The sequence below is a fragment of the Suncus etruscus genome, chromosome 12 (genome assembly GCF_024139225.1).
Source record: "Suncus etruscus isolate mSunEtr1 chromosome 12, mSunEtr1.pri.cur, whole genome shotgun sequence".
Classification (NCBI taxonomy): Eukaryota; Metazoa; Chordata; class Mammalia; order Eulipotyphla; family Soricidae; genus Suncus; species Suncus etruscus.
In genome coordinates this window covers 28256358-28273225 of record NC_064859.1, presented here as the reverse complement: position 1 = coordinate 28273225, position 16868 = coordinate 28256358, and the positions used below count along the sequence as shown (strand labels likewise).

At 35.4% G+C, this 16868-nt stretch overlaps 1 protein-coding gene across 3 annotated transcripts in view; it reads left to right on the top strand.

The window, feature by feature from the left end:
- MEIS1 (Meis homeobox 1) overlaps positions 1-16868 on the top strand; it is a 151975-nt gene that overhangs the window by 130225 nt on the left and 4882 nt on the right. The gene's annotated exons all lie outside the window — the stretch shown is intronic.

Below are 16868 nucleotides of genomic sequence, written 5' to 3'. Positions count from 1 at the left end.
TAGGAATTCCATGTGATGAAAACTTGTGCTTGTGATTGTATCTTGCATGCTGGATGCCTTAGACACATCCTGCCTCAGCAAAGTTTTGGCCTACGGTGTATTGAATACATTTTACAGTTTCTTTGTGTACTACTTCTTGCCCTGACACTTTCCCAATTAAGGCCTATTGTTAAGTATTAAGAGGTTATTTCTTTTCTCTCTGAGTAGAAAATATAATTTTAGATGTAAAATATATGGTATTTATGAAATAAGGATTGCTATGTGAAGAGAAAAATCACTTTCTGTCATTTGGGTGCATGAAATTCTAGGGAGTAGCCTAACATCTGAGGTGGCACTTTATTGAAGGATCAAAGCATCACAGTTCACAGTTTAAGTATACAGACCAGAATTTCCTAGTTATTTCCTTTATTGCCTTTAAAACTGCAATGCAATCAAGCATCACTTTCCATTTATTACTTATGGGTGGAAGCAAGTATGTTATCCCTGGAGATTTATGCCACTGGCAGGTAAAAATGTAAACTTATTTTTAAAAAATAGGATCTCCCTTATTACAATAAACAGATTTAGCTGTTAAAGGTCAAGTTTCTTTCTGAGTTATGGTAATAACATAGCAAATACTTTTATAAGTAATCAAAGATTCTATAAATATAGGTACCTGTGTAGATGTAAATGTTAAAACATTCACAAATTATCCTTTCAACTTCTGTGATCTAAAAATCAATAAGGGGTCAGAGGGTTTCATAGAATCGCTCTGCTTTTTCTTCCAACATAATTTAATAATACATTTTACAGATGTTGTTTAAACATTAGGCACAGATTGTTTTGTCAATAAAGCTAAACAGAGACATGACACAAAACAAGGAAAACAGATGTAAAAAAGAAAAAAGAATTACACCACACAAGAGGCACTAGGTCATTTGTTTTCTTTTCAACTACAAAATGAAAGTGCCCAGTATCTAGTGATTTCTCCTTACCAAAGAATCACCCGGGGATGGAACAACTTCATACGCATACGGTAATTTTATTAAGCGGTGGTTTAACTTTTTCCCTTGAGAATTTAACTAGAACCTATATTTAAAGTAGACTTCCTAATTGATCAATGAAGTAACAGGTGCAGTCTTCTTGAAAGAAGAAAGAGAGTTAGAAATATAAATAGACCAACTCACAATTCAGAAAGGGTTGATGTTTCCTAAGCCATAGTTAATTGCTACGCTTTTCATCTTGAGTGTCATTTCAAATATATTACCTTTACAGCACTTGCTTGAGGCTTTGATTATAACCACTGGTAACTCTCACTAGATGAAATGCAGTCTTAAATTGCTCCTAAGAATGTATTGAAATCAGGTACCAGAGTGATAACACACCCAGTAGAGTGTTGGATTCCCAGTACCCCAGATGGTCCCTCAAGCCCACCAGGAGTGATCCCTGAGCCTGGAGCCAGGAGTAAGCTCTGAACACCACTGGGTGTGATTCAAGAAGACAAGAAAAAAGAAAATATTGATATCAGTCAAAAAAATGTTTAGCTTGCATGTTGCCTGAGACAGAGCTGGCGAAGTGCCAAGCAGGCAGGGTATTATTAGGAAAGCTGAGCAAATAGCTTGCAGGGAAAAGAGCTGTGAATTTAGAAACCTTCAGGTATTGTCATGTCAGAAAGTCTTAGGAGTTCAACAGAGACACTGCTTTTGTCTGCAGGTTTAAAAATTTTCCAGCAAACAATAACTCTTTGAAAATAGAATTTGCAGTCTGTTCAATAGACTTGGTTGGAAGTTATACACCCTAAGTTTGCTCTGAGTCCTGTTCTGCTGTGTTAGTTGTGAATGCTTGGAGAGGTGGCAGATATAAGTAGGTACATTTGGAAAGTCCCCTTCCTGTTTTGTGTAAACGCTATCTTGTCCAGCCATCTTTCAAAGACTATCAGTGAGATTTTTAGTTTGAGTGAAATGCCTGAAGTGGAGAGTCAGTACCACCTGAGGAATTATTTCAGGATTGTTTTCTGTGTAGTTCACGAGCAGTCCAGAGCTCAGTGAGTTGGCAGCCTTGATCTGATATGGTGGACTTAACGATTCTGTCAACTGTGAATCCTTGCAAGGTGATGAAACTAACAGCCTAATGGTTGAATTTGAAGGAAGTGTGTGGGTCAGCAGTCTTTGTTAGCAAATCCTCATTAAAGCCAGATTTGCTGTCTCAGTATCTCAGGACAAGAATCTTGTAAGAGACAAGGAAAGAAGTCCCGATATACCCTGTAGCCTGGCATGGCCTCATGAAAAGCTTCAGAAGTGAGGGAGTTGAGAGACCACAGGACATGGGGGAAAATCCTAACTCCACAGGTGGCTAAAGAACAGATTCCCCTTAAGCCTTGTGAAAACACATTCCCTGTAAGCCATGTGATGACTTCACACAGGGAAGTTCCGGGAGGGAATAGGCAGAGGAGAGTTCATCTATCACTCCACCACCATTTAGATGTGTGTCCTTGCTCAAGTCCTTTATCTCCATGGGCATCTAGGCATCTACATGGGCATCCTTTATCTGCATACACCACCTGAAAAAGTCCATAGGACTCATATGGGATCTTACATTTCTTTCCAGAGCTCTAATATTCTAGACTGTGTAATAAAGCGACCCAATGGGAAGCAGTTTGGATGTTCTAAAACAGACTTGGACTGAAGCTTTATGGATAAAATGGGAAGCAAAGGGGTGAGTTGTGGGATAGGCCAGATTCTTTGATAAAGAGACAACAGATAAATGAATGAAAAATTTGTGACTTTTCTTCCTCGTAAACAAAACATCCTCCTGAAATAAAAATGAGATGAAATTAAACATTATTGTAAGACATGAAAAACATGTGGGCTGTCATTTTCGGATTCATAATGAAGATAAATCAGTTGTTTTTAGCAGTGCGCTGTGATTCTATGAAGGGCATGACAGATAATAGGCTTGAAATTTCTGAAGTTATTGTACAGCAAAATTTGTTTTTTCCTCAGGCGTTCAATCTTTTTCTCCGGTAATTTTGTACATGACAAACTTTTTTAGTGGATGCATTAATAATCTATAAGTAATGGGTTGTCAGGTGTCAGTTAGATAAGATTAAAAGACTGTTGAAGCATTATCCATTGGCTTCTTTGCCTGCTTTTTTATAGGTCAGGAGAAATAACTTCTTGAATTGTGGTTGTGTGTGCACGTTGTGGTCCCCGCCCCTTTGCTGGCTTCAGTCCAGGGATATATGGAAGAGCTGTATTGCATGACATAAATCCTGCATGTGTGAGCAGATTTGAAACTCACACTGTGTGAATCAAGGGGACAAATGTCTCAGCTGTCTTCTGTAAACTTTTCCTTTTCAAAATGTTACTTCTTTTCTTCTCAAAGGAAACTTTGTTAAGGGAAACAGCTTCAGCTGAGAGGGACATTGAAGCTGGAAACATTAATAGTATCCTAGCAAGTCAGGTTTAGGTCTATTCTTGTCAAATCTGTCTTAAGTGTGTTTACATATAGTTTGCCTTCCTGGTATTTTCTACTTGCACAGACCTGATCTCCACCTATTTTGTGTCAACAGTTACTGAGGCTGGTGTTGGGTGATTAACCAGTGAGCACTGCAGCACTGAGCTGTGCCCACGGAGACTCTCTCTCCTCTCACTTACATCATCATCTTGCTCCAGGCTGCGCCTACATAAAACAAACAGCATTTCTTAGTGGTTAAAAAGTCAGCCTGAAATATGAAAAAATGGGGCAAATGTTGCCTCCTTGTTGAATAAAACAATTTTCTCAAAATACGAAGTGGAGCCAGGAGAATAGGGGAAGGAAGTGTTTCTGAGGGCAGCAGTTGTCTTGGATCCGGTCATTTTGCTCCAGTGTGTGAATGCCTAGAGCTTCAAGTAAATGCCTAAGGGTTTGCTTGCTTCTTTTAAAAAAATTTTTTTAAGAGGAATAAGAACTTGGAAACAAACAAAACCAAAAATAAATCCCTCCAAATGTTGCCAGACTCTCCCTAGTTTGCCCACCGTATTGCCCTCGTAATCATTATTTTCCTCTTTATTTTAATTTTATTCTAAGATGGATTTTTTAAGCCAAAGCCATTCATATGGGGAATAATTAACCCTATTGGGCTCTTGACACTAGAACAATAACAAATAAACAAAAACCATAATCTGTTCCCATCCACTAGGAAAAAAAAAAGCTCCCCTTTTTCTTCTTTACCCTCTTAACCCCCATGAGTCGGGGACCTCACTGCCTTGCACAAGATTAGATTCCATCATTTAGGAAAGGAAAAATGTTTCTAATCTCAAACACATTAACTCTTTCAGGCCTACGGGACTGTTTATTCTGAATTATATATGTAACTTAGTCAAAAATGCTTTTCCTGTCTTTGGAGTAACAACATTGTATTGACAAAGTCACTTTTTCCACTTATTTTGGGGGGGGGGGGAGCACACCCAGTGGTGTTCAGGGGCATTAATCTTGACTCTGCACTCAAGAATTATTCTCGATGTTGCTCAGGAGATCATATGGGGTGCTGAAGATCGAGGATCGAACCCAGATCAGCAGCCTGCAAGGCTACCCTAACCCCTGTGTTATCACTCAGGACCCTGAAGTTTCTTTCTTTTCGAATAGTATATTGATAAAAGATATAAATTAAATGAACTATATATCTGGATTTAATTTACATATAAATTCTTAGTATTTTCTACTATGGGGTACTGATTTGAATGCAAACCAATAGTTTTGCGGTTATTGTCGGGAAGGTTTTGTTAGCCTGTAATGCTAGAACATCTGCTAAGGTTGACTTTATTTGATTGCTAGTTTAGGTCAAAGTTCAGATTACTTGGAAAGGGGAGGAAGCAGAGAATATTGAAAAGCTAATAGAAATAAATGTTTGTTTCCAATTCCAATTCTAAAACCCATGGCTAGTCACCTGACAGTACTATTTACAGAAAGAAAAGTACAGTAGACAATGGCAAGGGCTTGCATCTATGGTGCAAAATCTGACCAGAAGGAGTTGATAGGTGTAGAGTTTGCATAACAGGAACTCAATGAGAGAATGTAATATTAAAAATACCTTATTGAATTAAATATTTCTTTTAACCTGTTATTTCCCTTGCGATTAGAATTAACAAGCAAGGGGCCGGAGAGATAGCACGGAGGGTAAGGAGTTTGCCTTTCATGCAGAAGGTCATTGGTTCGAATCCCGGCATCCCATATGGTCCCCCGAGCCTGCCAGGAGCGATTTCTGAGCATAGAGCCAGGAGTCACCCCTGAGCGGTGCCGGGTGTGACCCAAAAACAAAAACAAAAAAGAATTAACAAGCAAATTTGAGAATTTGAAATTTATTAGAAAGGAGCTTGGATTAACAATTTAGTTACACCTGGCATTGGAAGACAATATCTTAGTTTTTATCCTAGACAGTCTTTATCCTAGTTGGGATTTGAGTTATTTGACAGGTGCAGCTCTGGTGACCTTCTATTGTAATTAGTAAATTAGACCTTAGGAGGGTGCTGATCCCTCATTCAGTACTTTAGTTCACATGCTGCATTTATATTTAACAGCTTTATTGAGATGTAATTAATAAGCCCTGTAACTCAAACACGTAAGATATACGATTAAGTGGTTTTTAGTATATTCACAAATAAGTGCAACCATCCTCATAGTCAATTTTGAAATATTTCAGCTTCTCAAAAAGAAACCTTGATGGGGCTGGTGTGGTGGTGCAGCGGTAGGTCATTTGTTTTGCACGTGGCTTACCTAGGTCAAACCATGGTTCAATCCCTCAGCTTCCCATATGGTTCCCCAAGCCAGGAGCAATTTCTGAGCACATACCCAGGATTAACCCCTAAGCATCACTGTGTGTGGCCTAAAAACCAAAAAAAAAAAAAAAAAAAAAAAAAAAGAAAGAAAGAAAGAAAGAAAAAGAAACCCTGGGCCGGAGAGATAGCATGGAGGTAAGGTGTTTGCCTTGCATGCAGAAGGTTGGTAGTTCGAATCCCAGCATCCCATATTTCCCCTAGCCTGCCAGGAGTGATTTCTGAGCATAGAGCTAGGAGTAGCTCCTGAGCGCTGCCAGGGTGTGATCCAAAAACCGAAACCAAAACAAAACAAAACAAAAAAAAAAGAAAAGAAAAGAAAAAGAAACCCTGAAACTTTACCTGTCACCCCTACTTATGCACCCTTCCTACCAGCTCTTAGTGAACACTAATCTCTCTCTAAGTATACCTACTCTAGACACTTGCATAATTATGATCATGTGCACTTTACACAAATACAATCCATATACATATGTGATCTTTTGGCTAGCTTCCTTCACTGAGCTTCCATGCTTCAGCATGAGTTTATAATATTTCATTCCTCTGTTGGATAGAATAATGCTCTGTTGCATGGATGGATTACATTATAAGGATATTTGGAATATTTCAGCTTTTTGCTGTCATAATAATTTATATACCATATTTGCCGGCGTATAAGACGATCCCATAATTTTGCAGTTAAAACATAGGTTTAGGCCTATATTCACTGTATCAGACAGAAAGTTCCTGTGCTGCAACTGTATATACCACAGTGAGCCAATCACAAGCAAAGGTTCAAAGGTTATACTGTAATAGACTTCCTCTCTGACTCTGGCCAATCTGAGCAGCAGACTTTTTACAGCGTAGATTCGGGTCCAGAACATTGTCTAATTTGCATGCATAAAAAGCGTGCTTGGATGGCTGAGTTAGAGAGGCGGTCCAAGCAGCCTTGCAGTGATTGGTGCAGGATAGAGTTGGAAAATTCATTTTGTGGCAATATTCAGACAATTTTTGTTTAGCGGCATATTGAAACATTTTTTCGGGACATACTCGGCATATAAGACAACCCCCGATTTTCAGTTGACTTTTTTGGTTTCAAAAGTCATCTTATACACCGGAAAATATGGTACAAATTTTTGTAGCATTAATTATTTTTTAGAATCATAAGGACAATATCCCAGAAAATCCTTCACTCAGGTTTAACCGTTTACAAAGCATTTTTCATAAACACTAACTCATTTGATCATTACAAGTCCAGAACCTAAATATTGCTCTGATTGCAAAATCAATAAGTGGTCATTTTCCTACTCAGTAATTTTATTTGTCGGTTCTGTTACTCATGGAGCCACCCTACTAAATTATACTTTTTTGGGGGGGGTTGGGTCACACCTGGCAGCAATCAGGGGTTACTTCTGGCTCTATGCTCAGAAATCGCTCCTGGCAGGCTTGGGGGACCATATGAAATGCCGGGATTTGAACCACCATCCTTTTGCATGCAAGGCAAATACCCTACCTCTATGCTTTCTCTCCAGCCCCTAAATTATACTTTTAACTTGACATCATAGTAGCCCTTCGTGGCATTTTCCAGTATTTTAATTATGATGCCCTTGAGTGATGTAATTCAAAGAAGAGAAAAAACACTCAGAATCACTTTTGAGTACATACACTCCCAAATTTCTTCCTCTGTGACTTAGATGGTCATAATCATTCTTCAAATGTTTGACAAGACTGAATCTATATTATTAGTTCTATTCTATTTATTAAAAAATAAACACTGGAGTTGGAGCAGCAGACCCAGGATGGACCCGGGTTTGGTTCCCAGCATTTCATATGGTCCTCTGAGCCGCCCAGGAGTGATTTCTGAGTGATGAGCCAGCTGTTACCCCTGAGCACCACTGAGTGTGGCTCCAACCCCCCCAAATAAAATAAAAATAAATAAATAAATAAACAAACAAACACAAGGCCAGAGTGGTGGCACTAGAGGTAAGGCATCTGCCTTGCAAGTGCTAGCCTAGGACGGATCACAGTTCGATCCTTCAGTGTCCCATATGGTCCCCCAAGCCAGGAGTGATTTCTGAGTGCATAGCCAGGAGTAACCCCTGAGCGTCAAGTGAGTGTGGCCCAAAAACCAAAACCAAAACAAAAAACAACCCCCCAAAAAACAAACACCATGCTATTAATTTATTTTTATTTAAATGTTATTTTTAAATGTTTATATTTAAAATAAAAATTCAAAAATATATTTTAAGGGCCCAGAGAGATAGAATGGAGGTAAAGCATTTACCTTTCATGCAGAAGGTCATCGGTTCGAATCCTGGCATTCCATATGGTTCTTTGAGCCTGCAAGGAGCGATTTCTGAGCGTGGAGCCAGGAGTAACCCCTGAGTGATGCCGGGTGTGACCCAAAAATCAAAAAAAAAAAAATTTTTTTTTTTTTTTGGTTTTTGGGCCACACCCGGCAGTGCTCAGGGGTTACTCCAGGCTGTCTGCTCAGAAATAGCTCCTGGCAGGCACGGGGGACCATATGAGACATCGGGATTCGAACCAACCACCTTTGGTCCGGATTGGCTGTTTGCAAGGCAAACGCCGCTGTGCTATCTCTCCGGGCCCAAAAAAATTTTTTTTAAATAAATAAATGTCATGCTATTTATTTTTATTTAAGTGCTATTTAAAAATAATTAAATGTCACATGCCTCATTGTTAGATTTTTGATTCAGTATATATGGATCTATTTATGATTATCTATGGCTTACATCTTGATATGTACAACTTACAGTTTAGATTTTGAGCTTTGCTTAAGTTCATTTAGGATATAACAATGAAGGGCTGGAGATATATATATGCAGGAGTAAAGGAACTTGGCTTGTTAGGGGCTCCCCCTGGTTTGAGCTCTGACTGGTACCTTATATGGTCTCTCAGGTACTGTCAGAAATGATTTACTGCACAGAGGCAGGAGTACATCATTGGGTATAGCTTAGTTCCTCTATACTTCTCCTTCTATCCTTACCCACAAAGGGGGAAAAATAATGAAGTAAATATTTTAAGAATTCCTAGACACATACTTCCGTTCATATAATGCATTCATGTATCATTAAATGGATAAATCTGTAACCAAATAAAAGTAGAAATTTAGGTATGTTATAAGATGCTCTATTTTTACTTCAATAGTAATTATAGATCTTAGTAGTTTTTGGTTAGTGAAGACTTAGAGAGTCTAAAGATATGTTTTAACATTGCACTGGAAAGCCAATATACCTGAACATCTCAGGTATGCTAGAGCAATCAGCATTCAAACAGAGCTTCATTTCCAGTCATTTAGGGGGTGTTTTACATAGATAACTGTTTGATCAATCATTAGGGTCAACATGCACCCATTATTCTGAGACATTTATAGTTATGTCTACTGCATAATATAATAATTGTTAATACAATAGTTAATAATAATGGTTAATAGTGTTCCTGTACTCTCAAAAACATACCAGATAAGATCAATGAATGACCTTCCTATTTGTAAGAAGATTGGTATGAAGTTAAGTTTTGTTTTAAATAAACATTTATTCAGTAATCATTCTTTTTTTTTCTTTTTTTCTCTTTATTTGAATATCTTGATTACATAAATGATTGTGATAAGGTTTCAGTCATATAAAGATCACCCCTCTTCACCAGTGCAACATTCCCTCCACCAAAGTCCCAACTATCTCTCCATCCCACCCCACCCCCTCAGTAATCATTCTTATAGTTAATTTTAATTTTATAAATTCTTGTGATATAGAAGATTAAAATTTATATGAAAAATGATCAGCTTTGGAGCGGAAGGAATAGTATTGGAGTAAAAGCACTTGCCTTGTGTTTGGCTGACCTACTTTTCTGAGCACTCTCAAGAGTGGCCCTGGATCACAGAGCCAGGAGTAAACCCTGAGTACCACCAGCTGTGAACTAACTCCACCTTCCCACCAAAAAAGAAAAATGAAAATAATTCAGTTTAAACCAAAGAGAAATATATCTATTCCTTTAAGATATTATACCTATTTTAGATTTTCTATTACTATAGGACATTTTGCTACAGCATTTTATTTTATCCTATAGCTTATTCAGAGTTCTAAATAATCAATTTAATTCTATATCCCTTAAACAAGTCATTTTTATTCTGTGACTTATAAATATATACAAATACAAATTTGGCAGTCTGTCACATTACAATAAATATTTTATATATGACATCTTGTTACTTTTGCTTTATATGAATACCTGTCAGTGATCCTTAAGATATTTTTATGTTGGTGAGTACATTAGATATTCTGAGCTGTTGACTGTTTCTTTTGCTGGGTCTAGTGAGAGATATTCCCTCAATTCATTCCACTGCATTAGGAATCTATGACTTCAGTCATCTAAGGCAGCAGGCAGTGACAACGAAAATAAAAACCCTCCCTCAGGGGAACTCCATACCTTTACTTTGAACTTAAGTAATATTAAAGAATTTGGCTGGTGTATATATTTTTAAAATACAAAAATATTTTGCATTTTGCTTTTAAGACGTGACAAAATAGTTGAAAGTTATTTTGTGGTCTGAAACCAAAATACATGGATTTTGTTATTTCATTGTGCATTCTAACTTTCAACTCATTAGTGACTTTTCTTTAACCTGTTTTGGAGTTTTTATATTTAATTGACTTAGATGACTTCAGTTTCTAAAGTATTTTTAAAAATATACCATTTACTGTTAGAGATGAGAAGCTTCTTTGACTGCTGTTTGGTTGCTTTAGGTGTTTGTTGTTGGTTTTGTTGTTGTTGTTGTGATTTGAAGAAATTCCAATATTACATGTCTAAAGTAGATGAAGAACAGAGCATGTGCTCCCCTTTCTCTTTTCCTTTCCATTTACACCCCCACTCTATCCACATCCCCCTCATACAGATGATGTAGTACAGTCTTAGAACTGTCAGATCCTGGAGGAGGTTGAGAAACTAGAAAAAGGTGCCAGAAACATTATTTCATATGGTTTGACTTGAGATTGAGTCAACTTTCTTGAATGTTTGAAAATCACGTTTCTTGAATTTTATTTCACAAAGGGAGTATAGAAGGCTTGCATTCCAACTATCACCAATTAATGGATCATTAATTCCAATAAGTAAATCTAAAAGAAAAAAAAATCTAACAAAATATTTTGAATTTGACTTTTCCTATGAAGGGACAGAATTATTTGGGAGATAGAATACCTTCCCTGAAGAGTTTGTTGAGAAATTAGGCCTTCAAGGTACTAAGAAATGTTGACTTTTAAAAATATAGTATATATATATTTTTTAAATTACTGTGATAAAATTGAAAGAAATGTTTCACCAAGAAAATTCATGGGATTGAAAACGGACAAAATTCTGAAATTTAGCAATCACCTTCCAATGTAAAGATCTTTTTTCACAAGACTTACTTCTTTAAAGAATGTTTACAGAAATCACTTAAAATAAATTATATATAAATTGTGTATCAATCTTTGTACATTATATATTTTATTGAATAAGGAATAGAGCATTTAGAAATATCTACTTTAAATACAAATTTAATATGCATAAATAATAGTTTTTATTTTTAAATATATCTGTAGATAGTCCTAATTATAAAGTAATACTATTTTAAAGATCTATAATTAGCATTTTAACAGGCAGTAAACTAACATGTTGCTGCTTAATGGGTATTTTCTTAACATATGATCATTTTATTTCTCAGGCATAGGAGGACATTTATTACAAAAATGGTATTTCTCTATATTCAAACCCACCTTACTGATGAATATTCACTTTTGCCTGATGAATATTCACTTTTGCCTCGGTGGCAAGGAGTGCTATGAGGCTGATAGATTCATGTTATTGTTCAAAAACAACAGCGGTTTGTGTGTTTATTGAGTTGGCTGTCCCATATTGCAGTAACAAAATGTAGACTCCTCTTAATCAGCACTGAATAAGTAGGCTTGTAAACACTGAAAAAAGAGAATTGAGAAAAAAGTGAAAATGCTATTCCCAAACATTAACACATTCTCCCTTACTTTTTTGGTCATCATTAGTGAGAACTATACAAGGAGGACACACTGTACACGATTATAGGAAAGGACAAAGCCAAGTAGCCATGTTACCTGTAGAACTAGTAAAATGCAGTAGCTGTGCTTTGATTTTAATGGATATTCACTATAATCTCTGTAGCCATCTGGTTCTCATGAAGAAGAAATTAAACCTAGCAATATAGTTTTGTGAGAAGTAAGCAAGACAAGAAGTGGAAGATAAACTAAAGGACAAAGGTCACCCTTAAAGCTGTTCTAACCAAATCTTGCTCAAAAAACTATTCAGTATTTAGAGATTAAGAATAAAAGCCAAGTGATAAAATTACTAGAATGAAAAATGTAAAAGTCTAAAGATAAACATCTAGAGAGAAAATAGAGTTAAAGAAAAGTGTATTTATTATTAGCATAAATAAAAATTTATTTATCATTCTTTTTATCTGGGTACCATTTTAAATAACGAAGAATAAAGCCAAATTTTGATATTGTTCCATGTGTGAAATTTGGATAATTTTGCTCTTTTACCCTCTAATTTTTCCTTGTTAGTTTTTGAATCCTAAATAAATAAGGAAAAAGAAATACATCTCTTTTTATTTAATAAAGGTATAAAGTGGGGGTGGGTAAAAAAAATAAAGGTATATAACCAATTTATTTTCTTCTTTCTATTTGGAAAATTTTGAAAAAAAAAGGGAGGGCAAATACAATAGTGTTTTCATAGGAATAAATTAGATTTTATGAAAAAAGGAAATTCAAGAATTCTTTCCAGAATTTACATTTCTACTATCTTTAGAGTTTTAGTTAATGAAGTACTTTATAAAAAATTGTTTTCAAAGCAAAATGAGATTAAAAATATATGTACCTTTATGAAAGGGTTCAAACATTTTCCCAAATTTAAAGCATACATAGTTAACAGTTACCTTTTTAAGTGCCCAATATATAGCAACATATCAAACCAAGGTGTGAAACTATTAAGTCACAAAAATTATGCGTCATGTATTAGTGAACATTACATATCTAAGTTTTAAGAACTGTAAGGTTTAGACCTATTATATAATTACAATTTTTCTTAAAATTTCTTTAAAAATCTAAAAAAATTCTTTAAAAAATCAAAAAACTAAAAATCCTAAAAGAGTCTTATCAAATGTAAAAAATTCTAAGGATAACATTTATTTTATGATAGATTTGATGTTAAATTATGTTGCTGTGTTGGAGAATAAAATTTTAGTTATATCTCTAGAATTAGAATTTTGTTATTTCTTTTAAAATCTCTCTTAAAAACCAAGTTTTTCTTATGTTTGTGCTCTAATATACAACTAATCTATATCAGGATATACATATAAGTTTAAATGATGGTTTTACTGCTGCTTCTTGAAATGAGAGATATTTTAAGAAGGGTTTATGAAAATTTACATATAATCTAAAGGTCTTAATTTGAGAAAATTCTTGATAATTTAGAACCCTTCACAATGGGAAGTAAAGCATTCTGTCACAAAAGCAAGGAGGATGAGACACAAGGTCAAAGGTCCTTTTAGAAACAAACAGCTGGACCAGTTTATTTAAACAGATATAGGGATGGGGGAACTGACCTCTGTTTGACTTATAGTGGGAGGAGCAAGAATGTCTTTTTATTGCTTTGCCCAGAAGGAAAATGTTTTTGTATCTGAACTCACCCTGAAGCCATTTAAACATTTGCCTTTGCTGTATGTAGAATAATTCTAGCGAGAGTACATATAAGATAGTTTAAGACAGTAATCAAATACGCTAAAGACAATCAAATGTTGAGATGTTTTAAGATGAGAAAAGTGATATTATTTTAAAACATTTTTCTTCTAGTTACTTAAATATTTTTAGGTAAAGAAATTCAACATGATTATAGGTAATAGGTAAAAGATGTCACCAGTGGATAAAGATGTGTTTGCTATCAGAATAGAAATTAGGTGACAGAGAGATAATACAGGGGCAAGCAATTGCCTTGCATGTGGCTGACCCTACATTGATCCCTGGCACTGCCAGGTGTGACTGAAGCCTTCCCTCTCCCCCAGTAGAGTAGGACTCTAACTCAGAAACATTGTGAAAGCTTATTATGTCATAAAAAGTTATATTATTCATTACATTGAATATATATGATTATGATCTTCAATATATGATTTTCAATTAAAATTACAATTAAAATTTTCAAAAGTGAGTGTACCTACTAATATGACCAAAAAATGACATTAAGCATTCAGGTTATTATACATGTTATATAAATATCTACATGTTATATAAATCTGTTTTGTCAATGGCAAAAAAATTATAGCCAATGAAAGAGAAGCAAATAGCACATAGTATCTATGGCCATTAACTAAAATGCTGTGATATGGTGTTTCCTCTATAATAGAGACAAGTACAAGTCTGGAATAAATTGTATGTAGTTTTGTCCACTGAAGACCTTCAAAGGAACAGAGACAAAGTATCATTAGCAGAAAGTGGTCCCTGTGAAAAGTGGACTAAAAATTCTAAAACCCAATCTAGAAGGAATTTGTTAAGAATCATGAATATTTTACCTAGGAAAAAGAGAGCATGCTATCTTTAGTATACATATAGGAAAGGCTGCCCTATTCAAGTAAGGTTGGGAGTATTTAAATTATCCTATGGTTGTATTGGTCAAATTATTTATTTGCATGTATGTTCATACATACATCAGGGCCCACCATCTGATGATACTCAGGGTTTACTTTTGGCCTGTGTTTAGGGATTACTCCTTCAGTTCTTTGGGGTTTCTAAATAATTGAATTCTATCTGAATTGATTATAGTGAATTGGCCTCTGGAAATTTGAACATGCAAGTGTGAAAGAGGCAAGCTTTGAAACTGAACTCATATCACTGAAATTTCCTATTGGTATCCTTATCTTTGTTTGAAGAAGCAATGCAGTTGTCAGATTCTCCAGTCTCCAGGGGCTGGAGAGTTTGTACAAAAGGTAGGGAGGCCAACCTGAATTTGACCCCTGGCAAGGCATAAGCCATCTCCTGTTACCCACCAGGAGTGATTCCTGAGCTTAGAGCCAGGTGTAAGCCCCTAGCATTGCTGGGTGTGTTTCTACCACCTCCCAAATTCCCCAGGCTTCAAAGTCTCTCCTCCTGCTTATTCTCTGGCTCAACTGATGCATGTCCCATAATTTATTAATTTTAGATATCAGTATTTGCTGGATATTTTAGATATTCCAGATATATTTACTATTGTAGTGCACTGGTCAGAATGTCAGAGAATGCTAGCCCATGTATCACTGTCATTTTTACCATCTCTTAAGTAACCTGTGACCTCAAGTATATCACTGAATTTCTCTGAGCTTTGATTTGTCTTCTATTTAAAGTGCTCATTCTATTATTAGATAAATGATATAAATCATATCTGTATTATATTATGTTTTAAAAAAGACTTTTAAAAGTTATTGAGTTCCTTCTCTCAAAGAGCTCTCAGATTATGAATGGTACCATAAAGAGCTATTTTCCTCTCTTACCTACATTAGTCACTATGAAAATTACTTTTGGTATATGCAAAATATTAATATTAAATAATTTTCCAATTGGTCATGCAGTGAAAGCAGCTAATGAAAAAGCAGATTTTTTTTCATTTTAATTAGTTATTTCACATGGTGTTTGTGCTACACCTGTGCTTATAATGAGAATGGAGAATTAATCTAACCTTCTGCTCACATGATTTCAATTTTCATGGTTTATACAAGATAATGATAACCTGATTTGCAACACAATTTGTTGTAGATCTGTGTTTTAAATATTTTTATTAGCAGTTCAGGGACTTAATATACAAGTACCACTATAATATGTATATATATATATGTATGTATGTATATCTATAAAGTACATAAGCGTTAACACCAGTTCTTTTAGTTAGATTCCAATTTCTTTTTTTATTTTAATTACTTCTCAAACAATGAGAGAACACAAAGATCACAAGATACTAAGAATCTGGGCAGGAGAGATAGTACAGCAGTAGAGCATTTGCCTTGCACACAGCTGATTCAGGACAACAATAGTTTGAATCCCAGCATCCCATATGGTCCCCGAAGCCTGCCAGGAGCGATATCTGAGTGCAGAGTCAGGAGTAACCCCTGAGCGATGCTGGGTGTGACCCAAAAATAAAAAAAACACAAACAAACAAAAAAACCAACGATGCTAAGAATCTTAAGTTTTTATGTAACATTATTTTTATTTTAATAACTTTTCCCTGCTTATTCAACATTGGGTCTGAGGAACTATTTTCTTCCCAGAATTAGTAAAACTTACAAACTAGAATTTATATTAACCTATACATTTTTAATTATTAATAGTGAATTATGAAACTTTTTATTGTAGTTTAATGTTCTTTGCATGTTTAATATATTCATATCTAAATTCAGAACTTAAAGAAGTGTGCTATTTCAGAATCTAATCAGTCCTGTTCATTGTTTGTATTTGATACCCAATCCTTAGTCTTTATATTGTGCAAAAGGCTGGTAAGAACATTTTTTATAAACATAATGTTGGGAAACATATTAACTGCTCATTTTTTCACTGATTATCTTTTATTAGAGGGCCTCCAAAAACTGTACCCCAAATCTTATTAAGACACTTAAGTGGCTTAGATATCTTAATATAATGTTTAAAATAAATTTCAGGAATAGCTGGAGAAAGCAAGATTACAAATTCAATTACTGTATAGCCGTGACCTCGCCTTGACCTTAGCCTTTGCATAAAGTGGGGGATGAAAAAAAGGAAAGCCACCCCCAAGAAATCTCTACAAGGAATGCATTTCTCTGAAGTCCCCCAGCAGTGTGAGTTAGTAGTGATAAACTCCAGACATTCCTTCATTTGATGGTGTGCTGCTGTCCCAGTTCATTATCTTAATAGTGGGCATTAAAATAGAATTAGGTTTGCAAGAGGTAAGGGAAGGTTTGGATAAAAATGGTAAAAACCAAAATCAGAGAACATAAGATTGAAATGCTACTAATTAGGAGAAGTAACACATGCTCTATGAACGTCTCACGCTCTCTACACCAAATTTCGCCCCCTC